We start from the raw sequence: 8,346 nt of genomic DNA, 5'->3' as shown, positions 1-8,346 counted from the left end.
AAATGGGAGTTTCGACCAGATTGTATCTGAAAATTGCAAGTTTGAAGATGTGTTCAGTCTTGCAGGGGTTGGTTATAAAAATTGGGGGGAGAAGGAGAAAAGCAGCCACGATACTTTTGAGTTGTTTTGGGGCAACAAACTGAATGTCAATGAACATTAAAACAACAGATATGGAAAATAGATTCTGCTCCTCTGTATAAGATAAGAAGAGGGACGGACAAGAGGAGTCTGAGTGGGGAAGGTAAAAGATAAGGTGGAGGGAAAAGTGGAGAAAAGGATTCAAATAACACCCAGCAATTGTAAGAAGGGAAATGTGAAGAAAAAGATACAGGTGGGAGGTGTGGGGTTTCACTGAGCAGCTACTTCAGGCTGTAAGCTGACAGGTGCCAGAAACATGTCACAACATGAACTTTTACGCAAGAAGAGGCATTATCATAAACCATGACCTACTTTGTGACTGTTTTCATAACTGCTGGAACCCAAGATTATTATCTTAGCGAGGCAAACTGTTATGCTAGTAGTTGGGTATATTTACTTTTCCTCAGAACTAGAATTTCAAGGAGTATCTTTTTGTGTGTGCCAGGCCCATAGGCTTTCACACTGTAATACATAAGGTATCATTTTAGTTAGGATCATTTTTCAGTGTGTGGGAAAGCCCAGTGGAATACAGAAACTCCCAGCCATTTTATTAGGCACACCCATGCAATTGCACATTAAAACAAATATCTAATCAGCAAATCATATGGCAGCAACTCAGTGCATTTAAGGAAGAAGATATGGTCAAGGCAATTTTCTGAAGCTCAAACCAAGCATCAGAATGGGGAAGAAGTAGGATTTAAGTGACTTTTAATCTGGCATTCATTGTTGATGCCAGACTGGCCTGAATATTTCAAAAAGTGATTGTCTGCGGGGATTTTCCCACACAACCATCTCTAGGGTTTGTAGAATAGCCTGAAAAAAAGCCAGAAAAAAACGAAAATATCCAGTGAGCACCAGTTCTTTGTGCGAAAATGTGTTGTTAATATCACAGGACAGAGGAGATTGTCCATACTGCTTTGATAAGAAGGCAAAAGTAACTCAAATAACCGCAAAGTTACCAGAAAGCAGGTGGCACTCCTGTTGGCTAAGAACAGCAAACGGAGGCTACAATTCACACGGGCTCACCAAAACTGCATATTATAAGATTGGAAAAATGTTGTCTGGTTTGATGAGTATCGGTTTCTGCTGTGGCATTCGGGTGGTAGGGTTAGAATTTCGTGTAAACAACACGAAAGCATGGATTCATCCTGGCTTCGATCAGCAGTTCAGGCTGCTGCTGGTCATGTAATAATGTGGGGGGCATTAGTTTGGCACACTCTGAGACGCCTTAGTGCCAGCTGAGCATTGTTGAAACACCACAGCCTACCTGAGTATTGTTGCTGACCATGTCTTTATAACTACTGTTTACCCATCCTCTGCGTCCATGATAACACATCATGTTCCAAACCTGGAATTATCTCAAACTGGTTTCTTGAACATGACATTTCACTGTGCTCAAATGGCCTCCACAGTCACCAGATCTCAACCCAATAGAGCACCTTTGGGTGTTTACGTCCACCATTGTGGGATCCTGTCACATCAATTGGACCAAAATCTCTGAACGTTTGTAGCACCTATACTACAAAGAATTAAGGCAGCTCTGAAAGCAAAAGAGGGTCCAAACTGCTATTTGCAAGGTGTACCTAAAAAAGTGGCCAGGTAGTGTATATCAGTGTTTGATCTCAAACAAACATCACGATACTGCAGGCACAATCACTCTGCCGTTATCTGTGGTCGAGCCTTTCACTACACCTTCTTAACAAAGATTATTTTATTATTTTAGGTTTTTGTTCATACTAATATGAAATGATACTGAAGAGATATTTGATACGTTATGCAAACCTCTTGGTTAATACATGAGGAGACGCACACTGTGAATACGTGACAAGCATGGAGTGCAAATGTGTTGTTTTGTAAGCATGCTTTCCTAAATGGAAAAGCAGCATTTTCCATTCACATGAGAAAATGAACTGAAGGTGCCCTCTTGGGGCTGTTCAAAAAAAGGTTGAGCTGTGCTTAGTTTGCGTCATGTTCAGGGGGGAAAGAGGTTGCTGTTACAAATGCGTGCTTTGTATTTATGTCTAGTGTTCTCTGTTCTCCTTTTGAGATTGCTTCACCCACGTCATGTGTCAGTTTCTGCTCTTTCACACACATTCGGATATTCCCAGACACTTCATGTTTCTAACGCTGGATGGAGGTTGTCATGGGAACACATTTTCAACTGCTTTCTCAGCGTGCTCATAAAAACAGAAACACAGGGAGTCATCAGTGACGTTTAGCTAAATGCACGGTGGGACTATTAAATAATTTTAGGGTCGTGGTGCGCAATTGCACACAGGTTTTTTAACGGTTTTGGAAGATTTTAACCCAGATTTCATTTGATTTTATGATCGGCTCTGATGACTCTGCAGTGTTGAGCAAACAAACAGAACTACAAAAGTAGACTTACTTAGGATTTTTTCCATGATGTCAATATTAACAATATTAACACACAAACTTCACACGGGGAGGCCCTGCTCAGGTTGGAGGCTGAGAGTTGATGTCTCCACTGTTGCCACAACAATAAATTATAGTCATTACCTGGTGAGTTTAGCTTTGTTTAGTTAAGTAAATTAATTATTTCTCACTAAGCATTGGACACCACGGCATGAGAAAAATTGTTGTGATGTACAATTAACTTGCAGTCTCATTGCCTTGGATATGGTTGCTTCAAAGATTTCAATTCAATTTTATTCAGAGAGCTCCAAATCACAACATTATTTTCTAAAGTAAAGGCCCTATACAATAATAAGACAGAGAGAACCTCAGCAGTCAAGACCCACTATGAGAAGTCAATTTGTGACAGCGGGATGGAAAAACTCCCTTTTAGCAGGAAGAAACCTCTATTAGAACATGGCTCAGGGAGGGGCGGGTGTCTGCCATGACCGGTTGGTGATGAAGGGATGAAATAAGACAAAAAGACATGCAGAGAGATGAAGTGAAGTCTGTGGCCAGTTGCAGTCATGATAGCCATAAAACAGCAATAAGACAGAGTCAGTCTGCTATCAGTTTTCAATTAAATGAAGTCAAGCCAGCAACTACATTCAAGGTGTTTGTGATATTACAGCGATTACCTGTGCTAACTCAGTGAAAATCCCCAAACTGTTTCCATCTTTATACATGCAATCTACATCTACATACATGGAACTTCACATTAAACAAGAATTCACTTTAAATGCTTAAAGTGCTACAAATAGTGGTGTAGTTGTTGCTGGACAGCAGGATGACACCCTGTAGGTGCTCGCAAACTTGCTTTTATACAGAGCCCACAATCCAGCCAGTTGGCAGTGAGTTGAGTCAAGTCCCCCATTGCAAAGAGAGCCCCTATTGTTAGGAATAGGTTATGCTCATCAGTGCAGACTGACTCAGATTGATTGCAATATGCTGGAAATCTGTCTGCATTTATACATTAGACTGCAGTTATGTGCAAACCTTCGCCCGTCTGTCTGAGAGTGAGCGTAATCAGTTCAAGTCAGACTGTGACTGTTGGAGACAACAGACAACAAAAAAACTGATGAGTAGTCAGCCTGGCAGCCTCCAATTATACATGCTCATGTTTCTGAAGTAGTGACTGTGGTGATGGCTTTACACTCTCTTTGTCGTGGTTTTCATCTTTGCTTGTGTGATTGACCATTCACGCCTAGGTTAAAGTCCAAAAAAGTTTTTTTTAATTTAACCCCAAAGCAAAGTTGATTAAATAATACAAAAAAAATCTAAATCCTGCGGCCATAAAAGAGGTCAAAGTAACACAATTCTACTCAAAGTTGACAACAAACAGTACTGGTAACTCAAACAAACGGACCTCCCTAAATGAGACAAAGGGGAAACTTAAAATGTGGCTGATCAGTCCACAAAAACACAAAAGGGGGTAAAACACACAAAACCTGACTGAAACTAACATAACAAATTCCAATCTCCTCCCATGCTCCAGAGTTATTAAATAAGCCAATTTGCAGTTCTCCATCTAGGCTTGCCCCGCCCCTTTCCCACCTCTTGGCCCCCTCAATCAATCAGAATCAGAATCAGAAAGACTTAATTTAACCCCAAGGGGCAATTAAGAGGTAACTCAGAAAACAAAGAGATTAAATCATACATAACAGTGTAAACTAAAATGTGCGCACTTATTTTAGAATATAGTGTTATGCGAGTATGTAAATGAATTCTAAACTAAAACTAGTTATTATCCTGCAAATTAAATACTATATTTAAAGAATGAAAATGTGAATGCAGTGTTATGTATAAGTCTCTAAACTAATATTTAGTGGATGTTACCACTGTGTGGCTGTAACTGCAACCATCACAGCTTGGTATATCGTGGTGATAACGAGATAATGCTTTTCAGGTCATTTAATAAGAATAAAGAGAAAGTACTGTAACAAACTCCTTTCTCCATTGAGTAATTATGTAATGTACTACTACTTTAAGAAAAGTAACAGGTAATGTGTAATATGTACTTTGTTTTAGTAACGGACCCAACATTGATCGTGTATAGATAGTGTACTGAATTGTGTTAAAGTACTCCTCTGTTACAATTACATATTAACAGTGGGATAAATAAAGAGTAGAGTGTAAACAATTTAAGTGCTCACTTCAGGCAGAAACTGATCCTACATGCTTCTCTTTCATCCTTCAAACTGAAGCAAATCCCAATGCTCGAATCAAACTCCCTGTAATTTATAGTCATAGTGTTTTGATGTAAAGCTTAAAGTAAAAGCAAAGGTATATTGAAGAGTGTGTGACCTAACGTAACACCATAATCTGTGTAAAAATAATAGGTCGTTCATTTGTTTGCTGTGTGACTGTGGTTACAGTATCTGAGCTTAGGTGACAGAATCAGCAGATACGGTCTTTAGTGTAGCCAGACACCATTCACAAGCCACAGCCCAATTATATTTTTTTCTGTTTCCCATATGAACCCAAGATCCAGCTTACTTTGGCTGAATTACTTCAGTAAGTCACTTTAAATCACACACCCCTTTAATCAGGGAACAGTTCAAACACTCTTGAACAATAAAAAAACATATTTTTGCAGTTGCTCAGGTGGCGTAGTTTGTCTTCTCACTCGCCTACTGAATAAACGGCCTACCTTCTGCCACACAAACGGCTAAGTGAAAATAACAAATTATCCCTGCACCAAAGACATGTGGTGTTCTTACAGTAAATGAATTGTAGACTCTCTCTGTGCTTCCATCTGTCTCTGTGTCCCTGTCAGAGATTTATGGCTCTGTCTCACCACAGGACTGCCACTGTACCCAAAGCTGCTCCGTAATCACATCATGGTGCACAAAAGCAAAACATTTGCTCGTGTATGTGTGGCGTTTATGCAAATGCATCAAAAGGCAACAATCGAGACTGAAACATGAAGTTCCTTGAACGGCTACTCGAAGCGGCTGGCTCCATAGGTACTACACAGATTCTGGCACATGCAAATGAGCTCTTTGGCAATCACATTGTTGTCCAAAACTACTACTTTAAAACAGTAAAAATACTACAGTACTTTATGACTTTCAAACTGTGTTATCTTTGGCATTTTTCATAGATTCAGCTAAAGAATCTGCAACAAATTGTTAAATGTTTTTGCTGCAAGTAACAAAATGCCTAAAGAAACCATTTAAAAGTGGTTCTGTGCTAAGCTGTCTATTATGTGTAGACACAACACTGGTTCATGTGTCGAGTTAGGTGCCTTTTTCGTGCTTGAATGATCTGTAGCTCAGTGTCCAGTGGTTTAAAAACAACTGCTCTGAAAAAGTGAAAAAGTAGCCAGTGTAGCAGTGTTCAAAGACAAACTTTGAAAGATCTTCAGAAAGCCTGGAGAACTATTGCTTAAGACTTTTTTTTTCTTTTTAAATTACCAGAAACTCTGACTTCTTGGAAGCAAAGTATTAAAAAAATGAGGTGTGGCTCGAGACTGTTGCACAGTACTGCAGATATCATGATATGCAGTCCATGATATACCGGCATGCTTTTGATTACTCTAAATACATTTAATTTAATTGTATTTATTTAAATAAACTATTATTTGGCACTTAGGGTCTTATTGTGTTTAATCAAGCCTATGATTTGTTCAAGCTCACTTTCTTTTCCATAAAGTCTCAGGACACCTGAACCACAGACCGTATAACGATGTTTTTCAGCGATCCCAAAGATAATGCTGACTAGCAGAGATGATACAGGAAGTATTGTCCGTAAGCCTTCAGGTAAAGCTTCAGAAGTGCCAGTTTTTGTTTCCTGCCATCCAGCTACTACTGCCCATAATATTTTTTTTTATATTACCATTTATTTTATTATGCTGTTCTACTACTACTTAAGTCAGTGCTATGTTTTCAAGTCTTGGCAAGAAAACAGCAAGTTAAGAGAGAAAGAAAACAGTTTCCAACATCATACCTGCCACAATGACTACATCTAAATATCCTCCTCATCTTGCAAAGTACACAAAAATATCCCCTGGTAACAAATTGCATTTTTATGTGTTTGCATAAGTTGCACAGTTTTTCCAGAGGTTATAGTTTCATGTCTCGACGTTTCTTTGTCACCAGAGTGACAGCTAAACATTTCCATTTTAAACGTAAAACAAGTCGCACTTATGAATTGACACATTTGCATTTTAATGAGCTACCTCGAAACTGTGACTCAGGAGGCGATTATTATGAAAGAACGCAGGCCAGCTTTCAAACTTGATTTCTCATGCGGTCCAATGACACGTGTGTGGGGCATATAAAGCACTCGAGTGAGTTTGTGTAATATATATTCATAGAGGTGCTGCACACTCACACGTTCTCTGAGCTGTAAACTAATTGATATTGCTGTGTAATGAACCGCATCAGTGCTGCTGCTAAATGACGACGGCTCATTATATTCAGTATGCAGGATGCCATTTTAAAAATGTTTGCTTGTGACCTATAAATTGGTGTCATATTGTAGAACTGTATCTGTCCCCAATAATAAGTTAAATAATAAACATACTGTATTGGAGGATACTGCACATCTCTATCTTTGTGAGTGGGCAAGCTGAGTCGAATAAAAGGACCTTTTTTTTTGAAGCCATTAGCAACTGGAAATTAAAAAATGGCTTCCCTTTGAATACGTTTCCCACAAAAATTGTAACAAACACACACATCATGCTTCACACTATTATGACACATGATTGCACATGTTCTGATGTTCTGCATGTCCTCTGTGGGTTCTCTCTGGATCACAGTCCACAGTCCAAAGACATGGTGAAGACATGGTCCTTCAAAATTACAAACGATATCTAGAGTCAAGTAACAATAACATATATACCAACTGTGGTAGTTGGCCCTGCACCTGGCCTCAGATAGGCAGAAGAAAATGTGTGGATGGATGGATGGATGGATGGATGGATGGATGGATGGATGGACGGACGGATGGATGGACGGACGGATGGATGGATCCATGCACCATCCCGCCTACTTTATGTTGTTCTGTCTCTACATAAAAGCAAAATTGACTAACCCTGCCACAAATTTCTACAATAATTTTGTCTACAATAGTCACTGGCATCCTCTTTAGGAGAATATCAAATGAATATCAAATCAAGTGCATTAAGCAGAAATGTAGTGCATAGCACCTCAGTGAGATTTAGACTAATCAGTATCAATCATCTGCCTGTATGACTTCAAACAAGACCTGTAAGCTCAGCAGGCCACTTAATGCCACAGTGCCAATCACATACACACACACTGATATGCAGACAACAGGCACAGCATGTATATACAGTACCTCTGTCACACATTGCACACATAAAGAAGCCAGCTTTTTGCTGCGTTTGATGATGAAAGAGCAGTATTACCCCGAACCTCTCTCTGGGGGTCTTCATTTGAGTTTGACATAGCCAGACCCTGCAGGAAATCAGAACAGCTCAAACCCTGTGGGGCCACATCAGAAACAGCACAGATGAAATCATAAACTAGGATGAAGCGCACCAGTGGGACCGCTCTATGGGGTGTCAAGGAGGACTGCACATGGAGAGGCAGAGGAGATGGAAAGGAGGAAAGACAATTCAGAGATGAGAAGAGAGATGAACTGACCAAAATAAACTGAAGGCAAAAGGTAAATCTTGTGAAATCAGCTGAATTCTCACAAGATACAAAAACAAAGCTTCAGATTATGCACTACAGTCTGGTCCATTGGTCATCCTGGTGCCAAATACTGTTTTTTACATATTTTGATGTATGTCGACGTTTACACCCTGGAGAGGACACAAGAGAA

Source organism: Rhamphochromis sp. 'chilingali' (genome assembly GCF_963969265.1).
Source record: "Rhamphochromis sp. 'chilingali' genome assembly, chromosome: 15".
Classification (NCBI taxonomy): Eukaryota; Metazoa; Chordata; class Actinopteri; order Cichliformes; family Cichlidae; genus Rhamphochromis; species Rhamphochromis sp. 'chilingali'.
The sequence above is the reverse complement of the archived record's forward strand: the minus strand, read 5'-3'. Positions refer to the sequence as shown.